This window comes from Lissotriton vulgaris, chromosome 3_1, assembly GCF_964263255.1.
Source record: "Lissotriton vulgaris chromosome 3_1, aLisVul1.2, whole genome shotgun sequence".
In the NCBI taxonomy this organism is placed as follows: domain Eukaryota; kingdom Metazoa; phylum Chordata; class Amphibia; order Caudata; family Salamandridae; genus Lissotriton; species Lissotriton vulgaris.
The window spans coordinates 999240369-999259082 of record NC_141689.1 but is presented as its reverse complement, the minus strand read 5'-3'; the positions used below and the strand labels follow the sequence as shown (position 1 = coordinate 999259082).

At 44.5% G+C, this 18714-nt stretch overlaps 1 protein-coding gene across 1 annotated transcript in view; it reads left to right on the top strand.

Annotated features, from left to right (window-relative positions):
• Positions 1-1829: 1829 nt before the first annotated feature.
• Positions 1830-18714, top strand: part of PTPRD (protein tyrosine phosphatase receptor type D) — a 2576377-nt gene continuing 2559492 nt past the window's right edge. Inside the window, exon 1 of the mRNA XM_086961360.1 lies at positions 1830-1894. The gene's annotated coding sequence lies outside the window, so the exon portion shown is untranslated. The remainder of the gene's footprint in view (positions 1895-18714) is intronic.

Sequence of the window (18714 nt, the reverse complement as noted above, 5' to 3'; positions counted from 1 at the left end):
AAAAATAAGGTCCAGATTTTGAGTTTGGCAGCTAGGATACTCTGTCACAAATGTAACGGATGTCCAGTCTGCTGTATTACAAGCGCATTATAGCCATTGGCACTTGTAATAAGGCAGATGGGATATCAGTCACATTTGTAAATGAATATCCCATCTGTTGAACTCTAAATGGAGCTCTAAGTTATGGTCCATAAAAATTACTACTGGCGCCCACCGCTACAACCACCAACACAAATTTGCAAATCAAAGCCTTCCAAGAACACCGAGGTGGAACTCAAACAAGATACTTGAAATGTTGGCTATAATTTGTTTTCGCTGATACAGATTGGGGCTAGACTAGAGAATAGGAAATCTCAAATCAATATTGACTTTTAAACAGATTGTATTTTGTTTGGACAAACATACTGTTTAGGCACAGTATTGAAGCCATTATTTAAAATAGTTGTATTGATTAAAGATTGACAGTATCTTATTAAATTACAAAAAGGTGTTTTGAGTAAAAAAAAAACCTGAAGCAAATATGCTAGTTCACCCCTCTAGACCCTGTTGTGTTGTGCTAAAAGACATCATGTAACAGCACTCTTCTGCTATCTTTGGAGAAATGAAGTCTTTATTTATCATTATTTCATGCATCGCAATGCAGCAAGACACCATTCTGTGATGCGTAAAATGTTAAGAGCAGGAGCACCAACGCTGGTTCCATTGCACCATGGTGAAAGGGTTCCTGTGTTACAGGCAGGATTCCTGCATTAGAACAGTCCTCTGAGGCGTTACCCTCTTTCTATGAGTGCTGCAAAATGCTGAAAGAAGAACAAATGAGGAGAAATAAAGTAATTTCTCCTCATTGCTCATCCCCTTGAAAGGCAGAGACCTGATGTATTCACAGGTCTACCAGTATTAGTAAATCTGTGAATGCTTCGTAATCTGTGGGTGTATGTGTGGGAACACCCATGCTCCACCCATGGACCGCCTCTGTAGGGCAGAGTAATGCAAGGCAGCAAATTGAGCTTCCCTATGTTTCTCCAGATTTACAAAGCCACACAGGGCCATGCAAGATAGTCTTGCATGACTTGGTAAATCTCATTATAGGTTTTGCGTTACCCTGAGCTGCCTTGCGTGGAACGGCGATGCAAACCGTTGCTAAACATGCCCCAAAGTTCATTTGGTGAGCCATTTGCATTAATTTGTAATCAAGGTGGTTGGACAGTTTGTTTCCCACTTCTAGTTCGTCGAACTGAGGGCCATATTATCAAGCAAGGGCGATACATTGTCGCTGCTTTTATCGGCAGGAAACTGCCGCTAAAGCGGCGATAATGGGTTTGATAATATGCCCTTGTGAATTCCCATAGAAGCCCAAGTTCTGGTGTTAACCTGGACTTCTATGCGAATTCACATGGGCATATTCTCAAGCCCATTATTGCCGCTTTAGCGGCAGTTTCCTGCCGATAAAAGCATCGATAATGTAGCGCTCTTTCTTGATAATATGGCCCTTTGTTTGTTCAGACAGAATGCTACAAATCAAACTGCAGTATAAGCAATCTCTAAGAATTGCTGATTTGAAAGTATGTTTCATCATTTTAATGCATGAAAACTGCTAGTTCCGAAGGAGCACATACCCTGCTCTTCAAAGTATACCAACTTTACTTTTGCAGAAAAAAAACTCTACACTTAATCTTGACATATGTTTCTTGCCTGGGTTGTCTTCTACGGTGAATAATATTAGCTGAGTTTATTAGTCCCACTTTAGTCTACTTTTCGTACTTTTTGTTTCTTGATGATTCAGCAGAACTGTGGCTAATGCCTGTTTTTATTGTTTGCTGTCTTTGCAGGGGAATCCTAAGAGGAGTTTTATTCTTTTGTCCTTTCGGTCATCGATTTTGCTGCGTGCAACTAAGTAAGTTATGTTTAACATTATCTTTTATCTTTGTGATATGTTGCTGAGAGGAGAACCTTGACACAGATTGTAAATGTCTAAATGTCTTGGGGAGAGGATGTGGTGTTACAGCCAGAACAGCCCACTTTGGAACTGCTGAATTAGTGCCTCCAATTTACAATGGGCTTGTTTTGGCTTTGCCTCACGCAAGGTGATGCGATGCAACTCAAGCCCCTTAGTTGGGTTTACTTAGCCACTCAAAGGCACCTTGCGTGGCTCTGTGTTGTTTAGTAAATCCAGAGAAAATTTCTGTGGTGCATTACTGTGCGTTACTCTGAGCACAGACAGCATCCCGTTGGTGGAGCATGGACATTCTCATGCATCAACCCATGGATTCTGGCGCACTCCCAGATATCAAAGAGTTATAAACCAGGGACTGCATCAAAATAGTACACCTTTCTAACAGAGGCATAACTAGGAGAAATATCTTTATTTGTATGTGTGCTGCAGAATTCTGTACATGTAGAAATAGGAAAATGCCTCAAAGGATTATTTGTGTGCAGAAAGGTGTCCCTTCCTGCAATAAAACCACACTGCCAGTAATGCAGGCACCCTTGTACTATGGCGCAAGGGTGACTGTTTTGGCGTTAGCATATCTCAGTGCACCAGAGCTGGGAGAGAGCAATAATGTGCCATATCTTAGTAGGTACGGTGCATTTCTTTATCTGTCCCTGTCACACTGCTCAGCAAGTTGACTTGCTGTGTTGTGTTGTGTGACTTTATAATAAATCTGCCTTTCAGATTGAGCTTGGCGTCAAGTCAACGTCCTCTGATTCTGGGCAAATCACTTCTTCCTGTGCCTCAGAAATGAATGGAACTTTGTGTAAGGTAGCTGGTTCTCATGTAAAGTGCTCTAATACCTACCGAGTTTTTAATAATAATAATAAAACATTTATAAAGTGCATGGCTATTTCAAAAGAGGTCCCCCAGTGCTGGTGAGGACCGGCCTATAAGAGGAAACAGAGAAAACCTAACAGAAGTTGGAAAAACTATCTAAAAAGCCACATTTTGAGGTTTTGGGGAATAAAAGTTCTGTCTGTGATTGTCTCAGCTTAAGTGGAGAAAAGTCCATAGCTTGGATACCAAAAAGTTGAAAGAGCTGCCCCCAATTCAAACTTTCTTTACTGTGGGGACTTCCACTAAGAGTGCCCCAGAAGACCTCAAAGACCCGGAGGGTAAATAGGGCTCAATAAAATGGTGGAGGTAACTAGCACCTGTTTTATTAATGGCCCTATAGCAATAACAAAAAACTTTGAAAGACAGATGCTTCTTCTTTGGTAGTCAATGCAATTTATGTTGTGCAGATCCCATTGATGCCTGCCTGGAAAGATTCAGCAAAAGCTGAGCTGATGAGTTCTGAACCCGTTGAAGTCTCAGCAGCAGGGCCTGAGAGACTACCAGGTATAAGATGTTGCAGTAATCCAGCAGAGAAATGGCTAAGTTCTCCTGGCGGCCTCAGGCAGAAGACCAATGATCTTCTTCATGGATTTAAATATCCCAAAAAATTTGCCTGCTAAGGCAATGCTATGGCTATCAAACATAAGGCCAGCATCAAAGACAATGCCTACATTTTATACTTTAGGCATAGGCAATGGGAGGGGACCAAGAGATACTGGGCACCAATCAGGTGACCATAGCAAGGGCTGCCCTCCAAGGGTGAGGACCTCAGTCTTGCCTGTATTTAATTTCAGGCTAGTGAGGTCCATCCAGTGGGCCACCTCTGACAGGCAGGTCCTCAGAGACACCGCTGCTGCAGCCGATGTCTGTGATAGAGTGATGATTAACTGAGTATCGTTGAAGCATTATATGATATCAAATCTGCCACTCGATGATATTGATAAGGGGCGCATATATGAGTTGAAAAGGGTAGCTCTCAAAGAAGAGCCCTGCGGCACCCCCTGCTGCAGTGAAAGGACATCAGATGAAAACGTCTTCTGCAGGACCTGAAAAGTATGGTTCTGCAGAAAGGATGCCAGCCACCACAGGACCTTGTGACTGACACAGCAATACCACAACCACTTTAAAAGACGATTATGTGCTAAGGCATCAAAGGCCGCACTCAGATCCAGCGGCAATAATGCTGCTGTGTCACTCCAGTCCAGAATCTGATGCGGAGGCATACAAAAGAGCTGACTCTGTGCTAAACAAAGGGTGGAAGCCCACTGTGTTCCATCCAATAAATCCCTAGACTCAATAAATGCTGCGAGTTGCTTGGTAATACGTTTTTCTATACCATTCGAAGAAAAAGGGAGCAATGAGATAGGCCTACATATGTATAAAAAAAATCATACATGTCTCAATAATGTCCATGCATCTGACTCTTATTAATCGTGATGAAATCATATAAATTCATTTGCTGTTCTGCCAAATTGCGATTTGTTCTGTGGTTTGTATGCTCCTGTCACAATAAACAGACACATTTATTAGTAACAATATGACATTTTTGAAGAAAATATAAATAATATTGAGGTTGCTAAATATCAAGACTGTCAAATTTTGATTTCACCTCATGTCTTTTTTTTCCAGCACACTAAACTCCTGTCTCTAACTCACTTGGGCAGGTTCTTTTTTTCTATCCCTTTTTTAGAGTATTTTACCTTCTTCAGCTTTTTCCATCTTTCTCTCTTGCTCTCCGTTGCCCTGTAGATGACGAAACAGAAATCCTGGGACCCAAAAATGCTCATCACCTTTAACCATCTGCACAGATTAAGCATTGCTTGATAAAAAAAAAAGAAACAGGAATGTGCAGGCGGGGGCAGAGGACCGCATGGTCTGAAATGTATGCACTTAGCATCCCTAGCAGATACAACACAGAAATCATGCATGAAGTATGATCCATAGTCCCAGGCCGGACTGGGCATCAGGCGTTTCCCCAGGAGGCTGTGGGACCTGTTTTGTTGCAGGAAGCCGGATCCTTATATATTCAGCAGTTTTCATACCACAATAAATGTGTGAAGATAACACTAGTGATTACTGTACCTGCTGGAGAGTGATCAGAGTTTTCTCTAGAGGCAGTTTTTACAATTTTTAGGTAGCACATAAGGTTAATGTGCATGCTGAAAAGAACATGTATCATGCAGATCACAGAACTGTATTTTTTCTGTATAGCTCAGTTGGTTACTACTTTTGTCACAGAGATCCTTTTGTTACTGTGCAGTTCATAAATTACAATTGTATTCTAGCACATTGCGCGGCAAGCAAACTACATGGTGCTGGTTAGAAAGTTATGTTTTTTCTCAGTCTTTCATTATCCTAATGTTGCTAAAAATGGTTTGTTTGGGTAGAAAAAGTTGTTTGTAGTAAAAACCAACCTTAACCACAGTGTTCCATTCTGAATCTTGAGTTTGTGCTTCTACAAACCAAACACTCTTAAAAAATGCCTACTAGTATGGATGAAATTAATCCTCGACCTTGTAGTCCCCTTTGTCTCATATAACATTTTCTAGCCACTGATTTACACATATATGAATTATTGTCTGTGCGTGTTTGTGATGTAAAGTGCTCAAACACCCTACACTGGTATGAGAGGTGCTATAAAACAATTTAAATACATTTGAGAAAAGGGCTATGGAAAGATGAAAGGCACTGTTACAGGGTGATAATAAGAGAATCATTTAAGAGCCCCAACAAAGATGTCTCATCCTGGTGCACTGTAAGGTCATCATTATTATGCTTTAAAAGCAAATATATTTAAATATATAATTAAAAATATGTTGGAGAATGCACAATTTTTGCTAATTCTTTCCAAATGTTGTTGAATAGGGAACCCCCAAAACCGTCATTTCAGGGGTTTGGCTAACATGATGTGCTTGCTAGCTATGCACCAAAAGTTGGGCTAGTCTGACAAACTTTTCCACAGCTGCTTTAGGTTCCCAGCCTTGCCCCGCCATTGTCGGTTTGAGGGGCTTTCACATTGTGGCTGTTTTGTACCTGCTGCATTGAGTCAGTAGCATTTATGTCCTACTGCCCCAAAAGTTTCACATTCAGAACATGACGATCAATGCATGCATATAGAAATATATTGACATTTCAGGTTTTAGTGGCCTCATTCAAAATTTCATGAGGCACAGTGAATCACAATTGAAAATTTCTTTTCCAAAGAGTTAGAGTTTCTCTTTTAAAATACAGGATACATTGCAACAGAGGTAGGGAAAACGAAAACATGCTAATTTGCATTGTGAAAACTTTACTATTTGTAAAGAATTTCCTCTGCTTTGTTTGGTAACATTTTTTATTTGTCAACAGGAAAAAGGCCTTTGAATAATATTTAAATGCAGAAATCATTAACAGGATTCAAATACAAAATATATCTTTTTATTTAATTTATTTTTTCCATTGGACCTATGCAGGGCCGGACTGGGAACCACAACCGGCCCTGGCAAAGTGCTCTGCCGCCCCCCACCCCTCCACACTAAAGGGGGGAGGGGGGTAGGGGGGGTTGAAGGTGCGCTGAGCTCTTTGCCGGGCCGGTGTTCGGTTGATTTTGGTACAGGGCCGATTTTGCAGCTATGCTACAAAAACGGCCCTGTAACAAAAATGGCCCCCAGGGGCCCAAAACCGGCCCCCACCCGTGCGGCGCACCGGGGGATTGCCCGGTGCCCGCTATGGCCAGTCGGCCCTGGACCTATGATGAGTGGACTTGATTGCTAGAGGTTTGTCCTTTAAGAAAATAGTTGCCTTTGAAATCTTAAACATTCTGGGGCAGATTTATGATGCCCTTGCGCCGCAATTGCGTCACTTTATTTGACGCAACTGCGGTGCAAACAATGCGCCCTATTTACAACGTGACGCATCTAGGAGATACGTCACGTTGTAAAGCCCTGCGCCATAAGGAGGCGTTCCTGCGCAGGGGGGGCGTTCCTGCGCAGGAACGCCTCCTGAAAGTGGCTGAGTGAAATCTATGAGATTTCACTCAGACACTTTCAGGCCAATGCTGCGTCAAAACCCTGCGCCTGCTTGAAGCAGGCGTAGGTCTTGATGCAGCATTGTGTAGATGCGGCACCCCGAGCCTTGCTGGAGCTGCGTCGCGCTTGCGACGCAACTCCAGCAATGCGCCACATTTCCGGCACAGATGCGTCACGCCTCTGTGCCGTTTTTGCACCATGGTGCGCCGCATTATAAATGCGGCGCACCATGGGTGGCGGAGCTATGGCGCACTGTGGTGCATGTTAACTGGCGCATCCCTGGGGATGCGCCAGTTAACATAAATCTGCCCCTCTGAACTTTATTCAAGCAGGACAATAAGGATTTAAGACAGTGAATTATTTTGACAGTAAGGTTTTTAGAAATAGAATAGATGTAAAAAAGAGTCCAAGTGGGACGAAATGCTGCAGATGATAAAGTAGCAGACCTGGGCACTTTAGTCACTTATGGCCAAGTTTGGTAATATTTGGCGCAACACTGAAGAGAGGATTTCCACTGTGGAAGACAATGTTCTTTCCCTTGCCTCATGGTAAACATGGCCAACCTTTTGTCTATCACTGCCACCCTTGAAAAACAGGCTAAGGATATGAAGAAAAGATTGAAGCGCCACAACCAGCGATTTGTGGACTTCCTGGAAGGATCAGAATCATCAGACCCTCTAGACTTCCTGCGAGACTGGCTGCAATTATAGGTACCTAAGGACTCCTTGTCACAAAGGTTTGTGATAGAGGGGGAGCATAGATCTCTGGCCCAGCACATCCTGCCGGGGCACCCCCACACCCAGTGATTTCCAGGTTTCTCAGTTATTGTGACAGAGATACTATGCCTCTTGAGGCCCTTAAAGTCAGTTCACCAACTTTTCAGGCATCCTACATTATGGGTTTTCTCATTTACACCCGAGAAACACAAAGCCAATGTTGGTACTTCGATGAAGTGAAGAAAAAACGCATGGCACTTAACCTGCAAAATATGCTTCTGTTCCCGGCAAAACCCAGAATGATGGCTGCTCCCACTTCGACACCCCAGAGGCAGCAAGGGAGTGGGGGATTGAAAAACATCCACTACAATGCCCCAGCACCAACACTGGGACTTCTCTGGGATCAAGCACCTCTATACAACCTAAGCCTCAAACATCTACACAATGGTGATGCACTAGATCACGCATGACACACAGATGCACTGCATGTACCCCAAACTCATTCTCCATAAAAGTCTGATGGTGCAGAGAGTCTGCCATTTCTGGATTGCTGGGGAGCAGTCTGGCAGCTGAGGAAGGATCAGATCAGGCCTCAGACCCTATGAATGACTTATTGACAAGTAAGCTGTTGACCCAATAAGTCAACCCATAAGTCATGAGTATATGCAAGCAGCTCTGGTGCATTCTACACAGATTAGCAACACTCAGCAATACCTCAAGCACTTTAGACTGTCTGTACTTTTCAGAGTTAAATGTTAGTTTTAGGAAGTTTCAAATGTTTAGAAGATGGTAGAATGGGTATGGATATTTGGGAGGGAGACAATGTTAGTTATTGGGTGGGACCACCCTTGTTTTCTTTTTCTTCTTTTTGTTACAACTGTCTAGTTGAACCACACACATGCTCCTCTTGCATAGATGGTATGTGACTGCTCTTTTCCAATGCTTCCCTGCCCTTCCCCCACACCGCAGGCCGTACTGTAAGGGAGGGACCCCATGTCTCATGACACATTTAAATCTACAATGACCCATACGGCCCTAACCTGGAATGTAAACAGACTCCTAGACTGCATTAATTGCCCAACAGTGCCCAGCTGCCAAACACCTCCATCTTAATGTTGCAAGAACACACACATTTGAGGTTGAGACTGCCCCTTCCTGAGGAGATTTGGATATGACAGGGTCTACCATGTGGGGTTTGCTAGGGGTTTCAGAAGTGTGGTCATGCCTCTGCACAAGTCCTTCCCTCTCTTAATTACCCTTATGATCATAGACTCTCTGGGAAGTTATGTGGCAGTGGAGGGCCTACTGAAGGATTGACCCTACAACATACTTAGTGTCTTCATTCCCCCACACATGTCCATTCAAACACACACAGCTCTCACAGAGGTGTTCTCTGTCTTCCCTTTAAGCACCAATATCATAGGAGGAGACATTAATGCTATACTGCACCCTGAAATAGATACTACGGGTACCCCTACGGCGCACTGTTAAACACATTTTAAAGGGTGGATGGATTCCCTAGGCCTGTGTGATATCTGACCAATCTGGCACCTCTTGGCAAAACCTATACACATATGTCTGTGGCACACAAGACACTTTCATGTATAGACCTCTTACTAATACCTGATTGGTAATCAGGCACACACATGCTGTACTATGTGGTGTCTCAATGCCTTGTTTCTCCAAGACGAGCAATGCACAAAACTCCTTGCTACAGAACTACAGACCTACATCAAAGCTGGGAGGCTGCAATGCATGGGGTAGAAAAGGGCTACATAAGTTACTTGAAAAAGTCAAACAACAATACCTGTCAGCATTATATTGCCATATTGGAACACCAACTCGTAACTAACCCCTCTGAGACCCTCGAACCGGCGACAAGTCCGGTAAATGTCTCTACTCCTGGCTAGCCATAGAAGGCACAGCTGCCAAGGTAACCACAAAAATCTTTGATCCTGTTAAGCCCCTCCACACTGACACAGTAGGGATAGTGGGGACATTTGCTGAACACTTTCAGGTGCTATACCCGACCCACCCTAACCCCCACTGTGAAAAACTCCAACCCCTCTTGCCAAATATACTATTGCCTCAGCTCTCCCTTCAAGGCTGAGTTTATCTTGATACGCCCATCACAGTGGAGGTAATACAGGATGACATATCTGGGCTTCAATCCGGGAAAACTCCTGGTCTGAATGGATACCCCCTGGATTACTATAGTAAATTTTGGGACCTCTTCTCCCCCACACCTGCTTACTGTTGGACTTGGCCCTTTATTGCAGGGTCATCCCTGAACATTTTTCCTTCCTCGTGTATTTTGTCTGACCTATTTTTGTTGGTTTTATGACTCTGGGCACTTTACCACTGCTGATCAGTGCTAAAGTGCATGTGCTCTCCCAATTGTAAATTAATGTATGGATTAGTGACTCCATGATTGGCTTGTTTGGTTTACTTGTCAGACCCTACTACAGTGCACTGAGTGTGCCCAGGGCTTGTAAATCCAAATGCTGCTGGTGCGCTTGCAGCACTGGTTGTGCCACCCACAGAAGCAACCTAGTAAAATGTGTCTAAGGTCTGCGGAGCCTGTGTGCAGTCTGGTACTGTCATGCAGACTGGGCAAGTGCACCCACTTGCCAGTCCCTAAACCTTCCCATTTCTTCATATCAGACACCCCTATGGTAGGCCCAAGGGAAGGGTGCGTTGTAAGTATAGGACATGCCCTGGTGTGTGTGGCATGTCCTAATAGTGAATTACAGCCATTTTTATTTTTCACTATTGCAAGGATACCTGTTCCAGAATGGTCAGTTAGATTATTACATCTTATAATCCTAACTGACTCAGGGAACATGGTAGAAATTCGAGTTTAGTATACCTGAACTCAGAATGATAAAATACATCTTTTAGTGAAGTTGATTTTAACATTTTGTGTTTGAAAATACCACTTTTAGAAAATAGGTATTTTCTTGTCAAACTATCCAAACCTGCCTCTGCTAGGTTGTGTATTCCTTGTCTTGAGTTTGAGTGACAGGGCTGGGGGATTCCAGGAGATAGAATGAGTCAGCCTAGTGGTGAATAGAGAGCTCTGCATCAACATGGGAGGGAGGAGTTGCACCTGGGACCTGCATAGGACTGTGCCCGCCCTCCACAGTGCTGGCTCCTCCCCCTGTGGTGTGTCTGATGTCTCTGCCCTGCACTGTGAAAGAAGAGAAGGAATCATGTCAACAAAGTGCTCCAGGGCTGTGCTTTCCCTCTACAATGCTGGCTCCACCTCCTGTGGGACGTCTGATGTTTCTGCCTTGCACTGTGAAAGGAAAGAAGGAGTCATGTCAACAGAGTGCTCCAGAACTGGTTTGGACTGGGCAAAGACCCCTCAGCTCTCAGAGGACAAAGGATTTTGGGGTATACATATTTGGACTCTGATCCCAAAAAATTCGATCACTTTTGGACAAACAAGAAGAAACCTCTGCTGAGGAGAGGAACCTGAAGAAATTGAGGAAAGACTATTCCTAAGCTGAAGTGCTGCTTAGGGGATTGACCTGCAGTGGTTGCCTTACTGCCAAAGAGAGGAGAAAGAAACTTGTGAAGGATCTCCAAGGGCTTGGAAAAGAGCTTGCCTCCTGCTGAAGTTTCGGGGACAACAGACTTCAAACCCCAGCTCCCCAGAGTTCTTTGGAAGTGCCTGCTGCTGTTTTAGGCTTTTGAGGGACTGCTTGTCGCAAGGAGCTGGAAGCACGACTCATCGAAGAAGAAGCGTGTCGCCGTCGCTGCTGCTGCCATCGCAACTCCGAAGGAGGGTGTCGCCGCTGGAGCTGTCGCATTGCACCGCATCGAGAGAAGTGTCTCGCAACGAGGAAGAAGTGTGTCGCCGTCGCTGTGGCTGCTGTTGCATCTCTGAACAAGGGTGTCGCCGCCATTACCGTCACATTGCATCCCAGCAAGGAAAGCGCCTCGCATCCCCGGAGAAACGAGCCACCGTCGGAGCTGCTGCCGTCGCATTTCTGAACAAGGATATCGCCGCTGTAGTTGTCGCATTGTGCTTAAGCTTTATTTCTTTGCACTGGAACTTTGTCGCATTTCCATCGCTGTAATATTACTTGTTGTGGAAGCGCAACGCATTGTAAGGTACATTGACGTGTCACATCTTAAGAACTGAACTGAACTAAGCTAAAACTAGTATAGTATTGTGGATTTCTATCATTTAATCGTCTTGTGTTAAACATATATAAAGAATACTTATTTTTAATATAAACCTTGTGTGCTGTCCATTTGTAGTGTTGTCACTGGGTTACTGTATTTGGTCACAAATGCTTTACACACTGCCTCTGAGATAAGCCTGCCTGCTCGTGCCAAGCTACCAAGGGGTTGAGCAGGGGTTATTTTGATAGTGTACCCCCTTATCCTGACTAGAGGCAAGGGTCCGCATTTATCGCAAGTACCTACCTGTGCCAACTAGAGACCCCCAAATCTAACACTTACCATGTACACAGAGGCAGCTTAGACCAGTAATTTCTTACAGAAGTTAGACGCAGCACAGTTATGGTGATTCCTAAATCCATTAACAACAACTAAGGAGTGACTAAGTGAAAACGAATAAAGAATATTTAAAAAAAATATCTTTTTAGTGTCTTTTTCTTTATATATATCTCTCTTACTATCCCCCTCAAGGACAAAGAAACCCCTTAAAGAAAAATATTCCTAAGGGGAACCAATGTCCCTGTGTGATTTCCAGAAGGAAAGGAAAATCTTATCTTTTTTGTAAAAGGACCCTCGCTCACCACTAATTGGTGACATGCTTCATCATTGGGTACCCGCTGGGGTGGCCGAATGCCCCCCAGCTTGCTACAACGCCTGATTTACAGCGGAGCGGGATGTGGTGAGTGCAACAGTGCCCAAATTAAGATGTGAGTGTAACTGTGGGTGCAAAATTAAAAAATACAAGGTTGTTGCCTATACAAAAATCTTTAATACCGGCCAACCTGTATAAGGTTAGAAACAAAGTGGCGGACAGCTAGGTTCTGTCTTAGAAAACCTGTGTCCTTTAAAACAAAAAACTGGTCAACATGTTTATGCTGCTACAACTGCAAATTCGCTCAGCATTCGTCAGGACCTAAATTATGTCCTCCGGTGGTGTACGCACGCTAAGGCGCACCCTCCCGTGAGGCTCTAAATGTGAAAAATTCTTTTGAAGTTTAGACCATATAGTGTTATTCACGGTTAGTAGCCGTGGTAGCTCACTGCGATTTGCAGGGGCACAAAAAACCTGTGGAGAGGGAAAGAAAAAGACAATACACAATAACATATAATAACACACACTGACATAGAATAAGCTCATTGTAATAGCAAAAAAAGTGCACAGTAATGTTACATGCACAATGTCAGAATGGTGTCAAAGCCATTGTTTATTAACACCTTGGCTGCTAGGTGTTTTCCCCTCCTGTGCTGACTTTTCATTATTTCCTTTGTTTCATGACGAGCTCAGCTCGTCACCAGCACAGCTCAACCGTGCATCATGACGAGCTGAGCTCGTCATAAGCATCGAAAGGGTTAAGGTGACCATTCACAGGCACTCCAGAATTCACAGAGAGCCCTGTCCTTTTTGAGTCACAAGTGCCACTCCTGAAGCTCCCCCACACTCTTTTGGGCATTTAATAAAGCAGTCACTGATACCCTTGACCAATTGGCCCGATGAAACAAAAATATCAAAGAACTATCCCGTCCAAATAATGGTTTAACTTAGAGCTTAACAAAGAAAGACATACACTTAGACTGACGGAAAGAACCTGGAGACAGCTCCCCTCTCCCGTACATCTGGCTCTCCTCAGACAAAAAACAAATTTTGAATGAAAAGTCATTCTTCTTCTGATCTCAACTCGATTGGGCAAAGAACAGACTCAGAGAACTGTTCAGCATTGTTCATAACCAAACTTCTTCCCCACCGCCTATAACATTGGCTTCGACGTCCAGATGTGAAGAAATTGCTCACTTCTTCTCGGATAAAATCGCCAAGATTGAACAATCCTTCCTCTCAACTCTGATTCCTACCACCGCCCTGATCACTCCCGACATCCCCTCTATAACTCTCTCCACATTCTTCACACCCCCTGATCACACTACTCACACTTCTTCCCAGCTTACTCCTTTTTCCCCTCCGTCACCTTTCATTTCACACACCCTCTATAATACCCCCCATAATCTCTCACCGCACTTACTCATAATCACTCCTCTTGAAACCAATCACCCTAATTCACAACTAAAAAATAATGCCTCCTGGCATAATTTCCACCCTGTAACTGAACAGAATGTTTTTAACATAATTTCTGACTTTAAACAGTCCTCCACACCAAAGACCCCCTCCCCTCTAATCTAGTCCAAGACCTAAAACACATCATTACATCATCCTGGACCTCTATCATTAATACCTCCCTGGCCTCGGGTTGTGTCCCCACCTCCCTTAAACTTGGACAAATCACCCCATTCTTAAAAACCCTACAGCTGACTCCAATGACCTTAACAATCTCCGCCCCATCTCTAACCTCCCCATGCTTGGCAAAGCCCTTGAAAAATGTGTCCTACTCCAATAAGATAAACACATTGAAAAATCCAGCTTACTGGACCCCCTACAATCTGGCTTTAGGAAAGGCTGCAGCACCGAAACTGCTATGCTCAACATTGTCGAGGACATACACCACTCCCTTGACAATGGCAAGACCTGCCTTCTAATCCTCCTTGATCTCTCCTCTGCATTCGATATGGTCAATCATGTGGCTCTGCTTAATGTTCTCAGAGATCGTAGCGGCCTTAATGGCACGACACATAAATGGTTTGTCTCCTACCTCCAACACCGATCACAGCAAATTAAAATGCACAAATTCCTTTCTAACCCCACTTCAGGTTCCCTAGGAGTTCCCCAAGGATCTATTCTCTCTCTCTTTCTCTTTAACCTTTTCATGGAGCCCCTCACCCTCATTCTAAAACAAGCTGGGACCAACTACCACCTCTATGTCAATGATACCCAACTGTACCATAAGATCAAAACCCACGCCAACATCTTACACCTTAATAAGACCCTCACCAAGATTCAATCCTGGTTCCAATTAAATCATCTCAAGATTAATCCCCCAAAAACTCAAATCATTCTTCTCTCCCCTAAACACAACCACCTCCCCATTCAAACCTGGATCCCTGATCTCAATGCCCTCAACTGCTCCCTATCCCTTTCCAAGTCAGTTAAATCCCTGGGTATCCCCCTCACTAATAACCTAACCTTCAATATACAAATCAAAACCCTGCTAATGGAGCCCTTCTCACTCTCCGTCATCTAAAGAAAATCAAACCCTTTATCCCCACTGAAGATTTTAAACTAATTGTCCAATCTCTTGTCCTATCACACATTGATTACGGCAACGCCATCCTCACCAGAATCCCCAAAATCCACCTTGCCCCGCTCAAATCTTTGCTCAACCTTGCAGCAAGGCTCATTACCGACTGCAAACGCTTCAACCACATCTCCCCTGCCCTCAAAACCCTTAAATGGCTCCCATCAAAGGCAGGTCTGCCTTCAAACCCGCTTGCATTACACACAAATTCTTTCACCAAAATACTCCTACATACCTCACCAACAAAATCTGCAAAGCAGGCAACACAAGGCCCTTAAGAAGCACAAAGGCTCTCATCCTAGTCCCTCCTGTACTAAAAAAAAAATCTACTCAGTCCCGCTCCTTTTCCGGCAACGCTCCAATCATCTGGAATGCCCTCCCAAAAGACCTACGATGTAACCTCTCCTACTCCAGCTTCAAAAAAGAACTCAAAATACACCTCCTCAATACATTTTGGGGTGTCTAACCTGCGCCATGATCGAAAGCCTAATAGTCTTAAACTCCCATTTCTCCCCTTCTAATCTCTCTGGCCCCCCTTCATTTTTAATGTTCTCTCTCCTCCCCCGCCCCCATCCCCTTGCTGCCACATTCTACTGGCACTGATTTCACTCGTACCCACCTCCCTCTTCCTCTAACTCTCTCAGTACTTTTACACTACTGTCCCTTCCCACCTAAGTTTTCCCTTTGCCTCCCTCCTACCTGTTGCTCGTCTAACCTCCCACCCACCGCTGCCCACTTGCCTTTCACCTGCCCACGCCACCATTTGAAATCTGATATCCCACATCCTGGTATCACTGATGTATATTGCCCTCGCTCTCTCTGTAGGTATTCTGTGATGTATGTTGACCTAAGCTGTTTCTAGTTTTTTAACTTGTTGATTTGTTTTTTTAGTGCTGTTATTTTATTGTTCTTTACTGTGGCCTCCTTCCTACCCATGTAAAGCGCTCTGAAACCTCCGGGTCCAGCCAGTGCTATTTAAAACTTCTACATAAATAATAATAAATAAATTGTTGGTGGCGGCCCCACAATCCTGGGGCCACCACATGGGGAACTGCAGTTCCAAACGGTAAAGCTCCGAAGGGCATTTTGGGGCACTCCCCCGAGAGCAGTGAATAATCAATGAGTTGCTCTCCTGCTGTGCTAGGGAGAGATGTTGACTTTCTGCTTTTTTTCTTTCTGATTTGTATCTTTGTGGGCCTTTTTTGCTCTAAGGGTGTCTGATTCTACCTGGGCACCCCACCAGCCAGTAGACCTTGGAGACCTCACAGGGAGCCCAACCTTGTCTGTCCTGCTTGCTCTGTGTGCTGCCGCGGGAGCCAGAAGTGTCTACTCCTCTGCCCACTTCGGTGACCAGGGATCTCCCGCGTTGTTGCAGTTATCACAGGGATGGGGGCGACGGCTAGCCTCACCACTATTGTGAGGGGCACAACAGCACTTTCTCATCAATTCTTGCATGCGGAGGTCAAGATGGGGTCCTGGCCCCCTTTTGATAAGTACAATCTGGATGGGGTGAAAAAGAGAATCCTGGAAGCGGTCCCCACACACTCTCCCTCCCTGGTGATCCTCATACACCAACCCCTCGACTCTGGCCCACTCCAGGGGTATTAGACTTAGCATTCTTGGTGTGGTCTCCCCTGACTTGTTGCTTCCACCTCGTGCATATTGATGCTGTGCTCGATTTCGTTTTTGCTGGCTTAGATGCTTTGGGCACTTTGCCAGAGCTGATCAGTGTCAAAGTGCAAGTGGTCCCTGTGTAAATTGTTATCATGATTGGTTAGCCATGGTTGGCATATTTGATTTACTGGTAAGCTCCTAGTAAACTGCACTGAGTGTGCTCAGGGCTTGTAAATCAAATACTACTAGTGGACCTGCAGCACTGATTGTGTCACCCACACAAATAGCATTCTAAATGTAGCTGAGACCTGCCACTGTATGCAGTTTCTACTGCCATGTCCACCACTAAGCTCACATGCCAGGCCCTAACCTTCCCTTTTCTTACATGTAAGACACCCCTCAGGAAGGCCCAAGGTACCCCAATGGCAAGGTAAAGTGTATGTGAAAGGCAGGACACTTATGGTGTAGGTCACATGTCCTGATAGTTAAATACTGCCAATTTCATTTTTCACTATTAAAAGGCTATCTGTCCCATAGGCTACTTTAGGAGTTACTTTGTAACTTACAAGTAGAAATTTCCATTGGGATAAGATTGAGCTATGGACTTTAGGCTCTCTGAACTCAGAATTTAATAAAACCTTTTAGGGAGATAGTTTTTAAATTGTGTTTTTGAAAATGCCACTTTTAGAAAGTAGGCATTTTCTTATGTAACCATGTGTTGTGCATCTGCTGGTTTGTGTATTGATTGTCTGGTTTTGGAGTGATAGGGGCTGGGGTTGTGCATTCACTGTAGACAGCCACAAAGGGGGGTTGAGGTGTGTCCTGCTTTTCCTGGGTGACTCAGAGCTGAGCTGAATAGACCTTGGCTGCATTTAGAGTCGTGGGAGGAGTTTTACTTACACCTGAATAGGCAGTGTCTCCTCAGCACAATGCTGTCACCACCTCCTATAGTGATGAGGCACTTGAGAGGACAGAACTTGTTTGGACTGGGCTCTGAGACCCTTGCCACAAAAAGAGCAAAGACAAAATTGGGTAAATGTAGTGGACCTTAAAACTCAGAGAGCTAGATCACTTCTAGACTCTAGAGAAACCTTTTGTCAAGGAGAGGAGATGGAGAGCTGTAAAGAGGAACACTTGAAGAACAATCTCCAAGGGCTTGTGTGTGCTGGCCTCCTGTTCTGAAGTCTCAGGGACACAAAGACTTCACCAGTAGCTCCCTTGAACTTGACTGATGAGAGTTCTGGCCTGGCAGGAGGAGACTATTCCAGTCGTGGGCCTTTGAGGCTGTTCCTGCTTTTGGGAGCCGGACGAAACCTAAAGAAAGCAAGAAAAGAAATTCTAACGCCTTTAGCGATGTTGCCGTGACGCCATGACCTGCACCGAGGCCAGGGGGACGGGTCGTGATGTGCAAGACTCACCGCCCCACCTGCACTGCAGCTCCGAAGACCTTCAATGCTTGCCAACGTAGTTATCGGCTTTCCTGGTGCCAGCACTCGCACCGCAGCTGCCAGCACCTGCATCCCATTATCGAGGAGCCGATAACTGATGACGGTGACTTCACGAAGACTTCAACTTCACATAGCATTACCTCAATGGAACTGATGCCTCACCACCATCTTCCCCTATCCTGAACTCGACACGTCGCCTCCTTGCGGATACAATGCCCCGCCTCCCTTGTGGCAAGGTACTGTTGTTTAGAGGTCCGTATGACTCCATGCCACGATGCCTCGCACTTCGCCGTCTGAGCCGTACTTTGGAGATATGCCTGTAAAACTGTTGTAATAGCCCAAGGTGGAGTTATTTGTTTCTACAAGTGCTTTTTTTGTGGAGTTTTATACAGCACCTGAAAGTATCAGGTATCAGAACGCTTTACATGAGCACAAGTTGCGTTACAGATGGACACATTCATTTTTGATAGGCACAGGGAGATTAGCTGGCACATGCATCAATGTAGGCTTTTACGATTTTTGTAATTGCGATGATTAAGGAATCACACTTAAGAAATCGCAAAAGCCTATGCATGTAGGAATCCCTATAAAAATAGTCATTTCTAAACATTCCTTAATTGCTACTCGCAAATTGCTAGTCATAATTAAGGAATGCTGCCCCATTCATTCCTATGGGCCTCCAGACCCATGGGAATGAATTGGAGATTGCATAAGCAATTTGCGATT